Raw genomic sequence first — 9,422 nt, forward strand, 5'->3', positions numbered from 1 at the left:
AACTTTTCCTGCGTGACCATGTTCAAATTGATCTACAAGTGGATATAGTTGCTCGCCCAACATCAATCTCTGTTGTTCAGGAGGAGCCGATGCTAGCCTAAGGCTCATGCCAAAGCAAGAATCTCCTTTCTCTCTCTTTATCTCTCTCTCTCTCTCTCTCTCTCTCTCTCTCTCTCTCTCTCTTTGAGGACAAACAAAGTATCTTTATCTTCATTGACACAATGATTCTCCATCCCATGGTTCAAAAGAAGGAAATGCATGCATCGAAAAATAGCAGCTGGCTCATCTCATGAGATTAACAAAATTTTCGTGATGATCTCCCCTGGACATTCCCAGGAAGCTAATCAATAAGGTACAAATCCTGCAGGACTTTCACATATCTTCTCAAATCTTAAGACCTTGGCTTCTCCTTGTTTTCCTTCAAAAGGGCAAGGAGAGACACTCCCGATACCTTCACAACCTTGAACCGCACTCCAGGAATATCACCAACAGCATGTCCCTTACGAACGAACCCAGCAATCAACACTTCATCGTTTTCTTCAATGTAGTTCAGGCAACCATCATTTGGAACAAAGGCCGCAATCTTCTTTTTATTCTTGATAAGCTGTACCCTGGCACATTTTCGAATGGCAGAGCTGGGCTGCTTGTCTTCAATACCAATCTTCTCAAGAACGATGCCCTTGGTGTGGGAGGAGCGTGCGAAGGGCTTCTTCCACTTGTTTCCAAGATTTCTTTTCTTATATGCCTTGCTTGCCCAGAGCTGCGCCCGTCTATGGTTCTTCAATTTGCGACCAGCTCCCATACCACGTGTTTTCCCCATGGTGGCTGTTGCTGTTACGCCTGCGATTGCTGTTAGTGCCCAGGAGCTCTCTCTCTCTCTCTCTCTCTCTCTCTCTCTCTCTCTCTCTCTCTCTCTCTCTCTCTCTCTCTCTCTCTCTCTCTCTCTCTCTCTCTGCACGTCTGCACGGCTAAAACTAGAGCTACCGATCTATTTAATTCCTTTATATGGTAGGCCAGGAACTTATTAGTATTTGATAAAAAATCCCATGCATTTTGACTTCCATGGAGACTCAAGGTCACACTTCTTGAGGACTATATGTCCTTACCTTGATATTGTCCATGTGCAAAGGATTATGTGCCAAATTCTTCCATGGCGGACGTACATCAGTATAGTGTATGATGCGTCAGGGAATTCTGACAATTTGGAACCCTGGTCCAATGTGATTTTCATAGAGCAGCAGCTGCAGCGAGAGTAAAATGAGGATATACAGCTAGATAGTGACAAAGAGAATGGCAGTAAGGAGTTTACGATGATTTTGGTCAGCCACATGTCTGCATGGTTAGAGAGGTATGCATGCAACATGCTGCTCGAGGATATGCCCGAAATTTTTTTTAAGGGTGTGTTGGCACCACTCATGCACATGTGTTCGCACCCAGCTTTGTGCGAGGCAATTGTGACACATCTTAAGAGGCAGATGTTGGAGGTCTTCCCGACTGGGTAGCACGATGAGACAATAAGTAGAAGACAGTTTTCAACGGAGAGAGAGAGAGAGAGAGAGAGAGAGAGAGAGAGAGAGAGAGAGAGAGAGAGAGAGAGAGAGAGAGAGAGAGAGAGAGAGAGAGAGAGAGAGAGAGAGAGAGGCTATCCTTTCTCTGTCAGAGATTCTTCCTTTGCTTTCCTCTTCGTTGCTATTTCCTTCCAAGCCGAATGGCAATGATTACACCCCATTAAAAGGAAGGGGAGAGAGAGAGAGAGAGAGAGAGAGAGAGAGAGAGAGAGAGAGAGAGAGAGAGAGAGAGAGAGAGAGAGAGAGAGAGAGAGAGAGAGAGAGAGAGAGATGATCCCTATCCATTCTTACGTAGCACAGATATGGAGGTCCATGGGGCGAACTGAGGAGGAGGGTGTCAATCTCATCGAGGGCAGGCTCAGATCAAAGTCGACGTTTGGTATCTCTAAACGTTCCTGAAGACACATAATAACTTGATGTAGAGTGAGAGAGAGGAGAAGAAGAAGAAGAAGTGAAGAGCTCCCAAACTCTCCTTATTCATGAGATTAGTTTAGTGGCAACAACCTTACCTTTTTAGTGTAAAGCTTGTGGTTTAATCCTTTGATTGGGGGGCTGAAATTGGAGACGAATATCAACATGCCATTATAATGGTTCCAAGTGTTCTAGCCCATCAAAGAAAACACTCTACCCAAACCTTGTTCAAAGGGTTTTGTCGGTCAAAAATTTGTGGTTGATTTACCATAAAAAATAGGTGCAATCTTCAATTAATTTTTTTTGTTGTTGTGCTTGAAGTCACCTAAGAAATCATGTTTGGTTTTTGTTTTGTATATGTGCCTTGCCCTATCTCGCTCGTTTTATGGATTGCTCGAAGAATCTCGCTCGAGCTTTGAGATTCCTCACCAAGGGCAAGCAGTGTGTAAAGTTTCATCACATTTTGCAATTGAGGCAGAGATTGAGATCAAAATTGTACCATAGCTAAATCTAGAACTACAAGAAGCCTAGTTGTGTTTTTAGAGTTTCATCACATTCTGCAGAGGCCATTGGAAACAAACTTCCCGAAGAAAGATTGCATAAAGAATAAAAAAAGCTCATCAAAAGGGTAAAAAACAATTCAAAGTGAAAAATTGCAAAATCAGACCTAGGGTTTTCCTTTGAGCAGACCTAATCAAGTCCAAATCATACAAACTATAGCTGGTGTCAGGGTACCAAGGGAAAGCTATGTGTAAAGTTACATCATATTCTGCAACTGAGGCATAGACTCAGATCAAAATTGTACCATAGCTAAATCTAGAACTACAAGAAGCCTAGTTGTGTTTTTAGATTTTCATCACATTCTGCCACTGAGGTACATGGATTGTGATCCATGTCCCCCTGTCATAGATTGAGATCAAAATTGTACCATAGCTAAATCTAGTTACAAGAATCCTAGTGGTGTTTTTAAAATTAAGTTTGGACTTCAATTGAGGATTCTTTGAGCTAAAATAGATTTTGTGCTAAAAGTGCAATTATTTTGGTCAATTAAAAAATTATGACTTACACAGTGGCTGTGAGCTTATAGCCATCTAGTATTTGCTGTATAGATTGCAAGGGTTAGAGCATTAAGGCTTGAAGTGACTTTAATTAAGTTAAAGTTTTGGAAGCGGCCAAAGAGGTAATAGGTAAGGGTTTTGCAAGAGTGGGTGTTTCTTGATGTATTTGAGATCATTTAGATTCTAGCTGATCAGAAACCCTCCTATAGGAGACCAAGTGAGAAACATTCCCATAGAAGAGTGTGTGAATGAGGGACCATTGCCTCCCTTAGAGATGATCCCAAAATCCGACACCATCAAATTGCAGTGAAAAGATCATTACAAAAAAGGACTTAAAACCATAGTTTAGGCGAAAAGACCACAACTCTAAAATTTTATAAATTTGATGGTAGGGACCTTAAAGCTGATCAAAACTCAAAACGTTGGTGCTCAAGGGCCTCAACAAACTCACCAGGTGCAAATTGATAAATTTCATTAGACTCTATGGTGGAACGTGGATTGCGATACATGTCCTTTAGAGAGAGATTGAACTAGACATGCAAAACAAATATAAAGAATCAATATACACAAGCTTTTCAATGATACGGCATAATGCATGTAACATACATATGTGCGCATTCACAAGAGGTATGTTGTTGAACATCAGACGGAAGTGGTCATCCAACAAGTGCCTATTTGGTGGGCGCTTCCACTACTTGCTGTCTAGTACTTGGTCACGTTCCGTACAATATAGGCATGGTGACTTTGCCATTGCACCTTTGCTACAATTGAAGAGGGATTTCAAAGTCTTCAAGTCTCTCACAAGGTGCCATTCCACTTTGAATTCACCCCATCCCTCCACACTCAATTTTTGGCATTCATTCATCTGCTCGTGAATTAGTGATACCAATGGGTGCAGTGAAACACTCAATACAATGCATCATGGTCCTGTTTATTAGCTTGCACATGCACATGAAGTTAGGACTAATCTATAGAGAACAAAAAAATGTATAAATCCAATCACAAGTTCCTGAGACGCCCCTAACCACCACACATTTGTTTCAAATTGAACACTAAAATATTTATCCTCATTGCTCTATTCATGAGTGTTATTGTGACCCTTTCTAGCTTGTGCTGCTTTAACACCTCACACTCATCCATTTTCAAGACAAAAGTGCAGTGTTCGCGAGCACTCTTCTAAAGTGATTTCATAAAACTCGACCGTTCTCTTTTGTAGCAATTCAAGATCCATGAATAAATTGTTGCATGCATCATACACCATGCTGCCTTCCTGGCTTATAGTTCAATTCAAGATCCATGTTTAACCTCCTTTTGACATGAAACTTTGTCAGCTTGTAGTCTCTAATATTTTGAAGCTATTTTCCGAATATTTTTGGATTTGGATTACAAAAAGTTGTTTTTTCTCAAATTTTGGACATATTTTATAATTTCCTTCATTTGAGTGTGATTTTGATTTTACTTTGATCCCAAGTTCTCGTTTTAGCTGATTAAGGTCACTATTAGTCAGCTGGGCTCATTTCTAGTTCAATCTGTCTCTAAAGGACATGGATCTCGTAATCCAAGTTCCACCATAGAGTCTAATAAAATTTATCAATTTGCACCTGGTAAGTTTGTTGAGGCCCTTGAGCACCAACTTTTTGAGTTTTGATCAGCTTTAAGGTCTCCACCATCAAATTTTCAAAATTTTAGAGTTGCGGTCTTTTTGCCTAAACTATGGTTTTAAGCCCTTTTTTGTAATGATCTTTTCAGTGCAATTTGATGGTGTCGGATTTTGGGATCATCTCTAAGGGAGGCAATGGTCCCTGATTCACACACTCTTCTATTGGAATGTTTCTCACTTGGTCTCCTATAGTAGGGTTTCTAATCGGCTAGAATCTGCATGATCTCAAATACATCAAGAAACACCCACTCTTGCAAAACGCTTACCTATTACCTCTTTGGCCGCTTCCAAAACTTTAACTTAAAGTCATTTCAAGCCTTAATTATCTAGTCCTTGCAATCTATACAACAAATACTAGATGGCTATAAGCTCACAGCCGCTCGGTAAGTCATAATTTTTGAATTAACCAATTAATCGTGCATTTAGCACAAAAGCTATTTTAGCTCAGAGAATCCTCAATTGAAGTCCAAACTTAATTTTAAAAACACCACTAGGCTTCTTATAACTAGATTTAGCTATGGTACAATTTTGATCTCAATCCATGTAGTGGTAGAATGTGATGAAACTCTAAAAGCACCACTAGGCTTCTTGTAACTAGATTTAGCTATGGTACAATTCTGATCTCAGTCTATACCTCAGTTGCAGAATGTGATGGAACTTTACACATAGCTTGCCCTTGGTACCCTGACACCAGCTATAGTTTGTGTGATTTGAACTTGATTAGGTCAGCTCAAAGGAAAACCCTAGGTTTGATTAGGTCAACTCAAAGGAAAACCCTAGGTTTGATTTTGCAAATTTTCACTTTGAATTATTTTTTACCCTTTTGATGAGCTTTTTGGATTCTTTTTGCAATCTTTCTTTGGGAAGTATTGTTTCCAATGGCCTCTGCTATAGACAAGAAAAGTCTCTCCCAAATTTTTCAGATGAGGACATGGATCAGGATCCATATTTCATCACTTTTGGGCTTGAAAATTTGGTGAGCTGATATGTTATGGTGTTTGTAGCCTATCCCCAAAATCCTTTTGAATTTGGATCAATTTAGTCAGCCAAAAGTGAATTTTTGGGTGTGTTTAAGAGGTTTTTGACTATCCTGTGATTTTGTCGATTTTGACCACCCTTTTCAACTGTTTTCTAGGCGTGGCTTTGGGAAATGTATTTCTATAAGTCTCATCTACTTATAGCTCAATTTTCAACCAAAATTTTTGATCAGGTACATGGATCACGATTCATGTTTAACCTCCTTTTGACATGAAACTTTGCCAGCTTGTAGTCTCTAATATTTTGAAGCTATTTCCCAAATATTTTTGGATTTGGATTACAAAAAATTGTTTTTTCTCAAATTTTGGTCATTTTTAATAATTTGCTTCATTTGAGTGTGATTTTGAATTTACTTTCATCCCAAGTTCTAGTTTTAGATGATTGAAGTCACTATCAGTCAGTTGGTATCAAAGAATAAGGTAGAGAGGCAGGTTGCTTTGGATACATTGCAGCATTTACTATGTGACATGGGTCTTCATGGAGGAAATGTTCAAATCGAGACAAACACAAAGCTATCCACCAAAGAGAAGGATGTCCCTAACAAGCCGCCTATTGGGGGTGTTAAAGCCTGCAGGTTTTTGTCGAAGCCGCAAATAAGGCACCACACAAAGATCACTTAATTAGGAAAGTACTACAAAACTACACATAAAAGTATACTGAGTACCAATTGTGAAAGAAAGTACATCTAGCTATTAAAGATCATGAATCAGCTTCTCAAAACACAAAGGGAGATGTATGGAAGTCCATCGACATACTGTGCCAATTATGAGAGCAATGCACATGGTCTGACAGGGAAAAACGCATCTTAAAAGATTGTTTGCACTTATTCAAGAAAGCATTTTGTACTTCTTGGACATATAAAAACATTACTCATTATATGGTAAGGCCCATGGAGATACCTTTTTCAAATAAAATTGTATGACTCACTTATTGTTTTTATTGTTGCAACATATTCTTCACAACCACTTGCCGAACTTTTTCATTGCCAAGCATGGCAACCCTATCATATGGAGCACACAAGGATGGGAGAAGTCGCACTACATGGCACGCAATGGATTCTTTGGACACAGAACATGGCGCCACACCAAACAAGGAAAACAATTTGAAAGAACTCTTTCAATGGTTTTATAGAAGGATCTTGTAGCGTTTGTATCAGAAGAAAATACTAGAGAAAACAAAGATAGCACAACCCTTAAAAGTGATTCATCATAACACACAAGCAACATCCTTTAGAGAATCCAAGGCTACTGAGGGACAAAAGAAGTGGAGAGAGAATATGACATTTGAAAATCATTGGGTCAAAAGGGGATGCCGTAATGATGACAATTGTACCCAAAACTCTGTAAACCATCCACTTTAAAACTCAAGTGTTTATGGTCTGTGTCTCTATAAATTGGTTTTTTTGCATTAAAAGAAGGCCCTTTCCATAGTCAAGGAGTTGCTCTTAGCTTTCAATTCCTAAAGCAAGTTCATGCTCATCTCCAATTTCTCGTCTCATAAGAGATGTGAATAATCTCTCTCATTCTCTCTCTCCTCCCCTAGATTTAAGAGATCTTGTACAAGTCACAAGTCTCTCAACTTGATGATTGTATAGGGATATCTTGTGGCACATCACTCTTGTCTCGCAGCATTAAATGTTTTCTATAATCCAAGAGTTCGTTTGGGTTTTGTCTCCCTAAAGAGAGTGCCATTGTTGTGTATGTGTAATAATAAGTCGCACGACCACCTGTGTACCGTGGACCCACCGTGGACAATATCCAAAACATTTTCTCGCAAAAATTTTGTTGATGAGGATAACTTTTTTTGCATTTTGTGGTAGCATTGGTCCACATTTCTCTTTAAGGAACCTCTCAACAAAAACTGAGGTGGTATCTCTTGTGCTTCTTGGTGGCCAAACATAGTCTCTAGATCTTTTCTTTGCCTCTTCCTTTTGTGAGATCTGAATCATGACAAAAACATAATCTATCCCTCTCTCTCTCTCTCTCTCTCTCTCTCTATGTGTGTGTGTGTGTGTGTGTAGCTTGTAAGTCACTCTCTACCTCTTTCTTTCTCTCTACTATGCTCTACGGCGCATGCAAAACAACTGAAGTCTTGTAAATGCATCGATGCGTGCCATGGGAAGTAAAAAAACTTCCTCTATCTCTTAATATTTGTCCCCTGGCACACACAGGAGAATATAGCAACACTATGTACGTCCACGCACGCCGTGGGACAACATAGAAAGATCATATATCTATCTATCACATAAGAAATAATCCTCATGCAAAATGTTGCGACATAAGCATAACTTATTGTTACCTTTTCTTGGGCGGCTTGGCATGGCTATCTTGCAACTATGAACACTTCAATGGTAGATGGAGCATACTTCTAGCCTGGTATTACATATCTTCCTTGTAGGAAGTACCTCCAATCAATTCTCTCTCTCTCTCTCTCTCTCTCTCTCTCTCTCTCTCTCTCTCTCTCTCTCTCTCTCCCTCCCCCAATCTAAACAATCATGTAACCCTCGCCATGCAAGGTATTCTAACAAATACAATTTTCACACGTGTGAAAAGTCTAATTATGTATAGTGGGCATTTAATGTGCCATACAATTTTAATAAATAAATTAATTTTTTACTTTAATGCATGTACTACATTTTGATGGCGTGCTTAGTGTACCACAACAGAGAGGGAGGCATAGACTATCCTTTATTGCCACACACACACACACACACACACACACACACACACACACACACACACACACACACACACACACACACACACACACACACACACACACACAGAGAGAGAGAGAGAGAGAGAGAGAGAGAGAGAGAGAGAGAGAGAGAGAGAGAGAGAATAATCTAGGGGAGGAGAAGAAGATTTTGGAAGGGGGGGAGTAGCACTATGGCACGCGGAGAAAACTCTATCGATGGCAGGAAGCCGCCTGCACGCCATAGTGCTACTTCTTAAGAAAGTGTGTGTGTGTGTGTGTGTGTGTGTGTGTGTGTGTGTGTGTGTGTGTGAGAGAGAGAGAGAGAGAGAGAGAGAGAGAGAGAGAGAGAGAGAGAGAGAGAGAGAGAGAGAGAGAGAGAGAGAGTTGCACTAGATTCTGTTGACATTAATATACTGAAGGATCTAGATGCTCAAATAATTGATTCAATTGTCTATATGTGCCAAAATAAGATGCTTTCACTAGCTTTAATATACTTTTATTTCAGTCATTATATTAGAGAATAACTTCCAGTAATTGTCTTGTAGTTTGATCAAGAGCCAACTACCTGCACAATGTCAGCCATAAATATATGTCATGGATCCTCAACTCTTGGTCTATCTCAGAATTAAAAACACCCCCCAAGGCACATTCAAGAAGTGGCTTGCCCATTGTTTGATGCTGGAAGTCACAACCATCATTTTTCCATACGAGAGCAACCACCAATGGAGCCTTGTTTGCATCGAGCTTGACAAGCCAGTTGTCTAGATTCTAAACTCAGTTCGAGGAACGCATCTAAAATTTAGATTGTGATTATTCAAAATTAGAATTTGGATTGATGTGGAATAAGGAATGCATACAATGATTGTGTTGAAATCATAACAAACTTGTCTGCTTGCAGGTGCATAAAAAGACTGTTGCTCGTATATGGCAAGCTATGCGAAAGTTACGAGCTAATTCTTTAGCTATGGACCACTCTGCACTAGAGGCACA

The 9,422-nt window shown here is 39.7% G+C and overlaps 1 pseudogene; it reads right to left on the reverse strand.

Annotated features, from left to right (window-relative positions):
* Positions 1-389: 389 nt before the first annotated feature.
* On the reverse strand, positions 390-860 carry LOC147448059 (small ribosomal subunit protein uS12 pseudogene; annotated as a pseudogene).
* Positions 861-9,422: the final 8,562 nt, after the last annotated feature.

Source organism: Adiantum capillus-veneris, chromosome 11 (assembly GCF_014529385.1).
Source record: "Adiantum capillus-veneris isolate H3 chromosome 11, ASM1452938v2, whole genome shotgun sequence".
Classification (NCBI taxonomy): Eukaryota; Viridiplantae; Streptophyta; class Polypodiopsida; order Polypodiales; family Pteridaceae; genus Adiantum; species Adiantum capillus-veneris.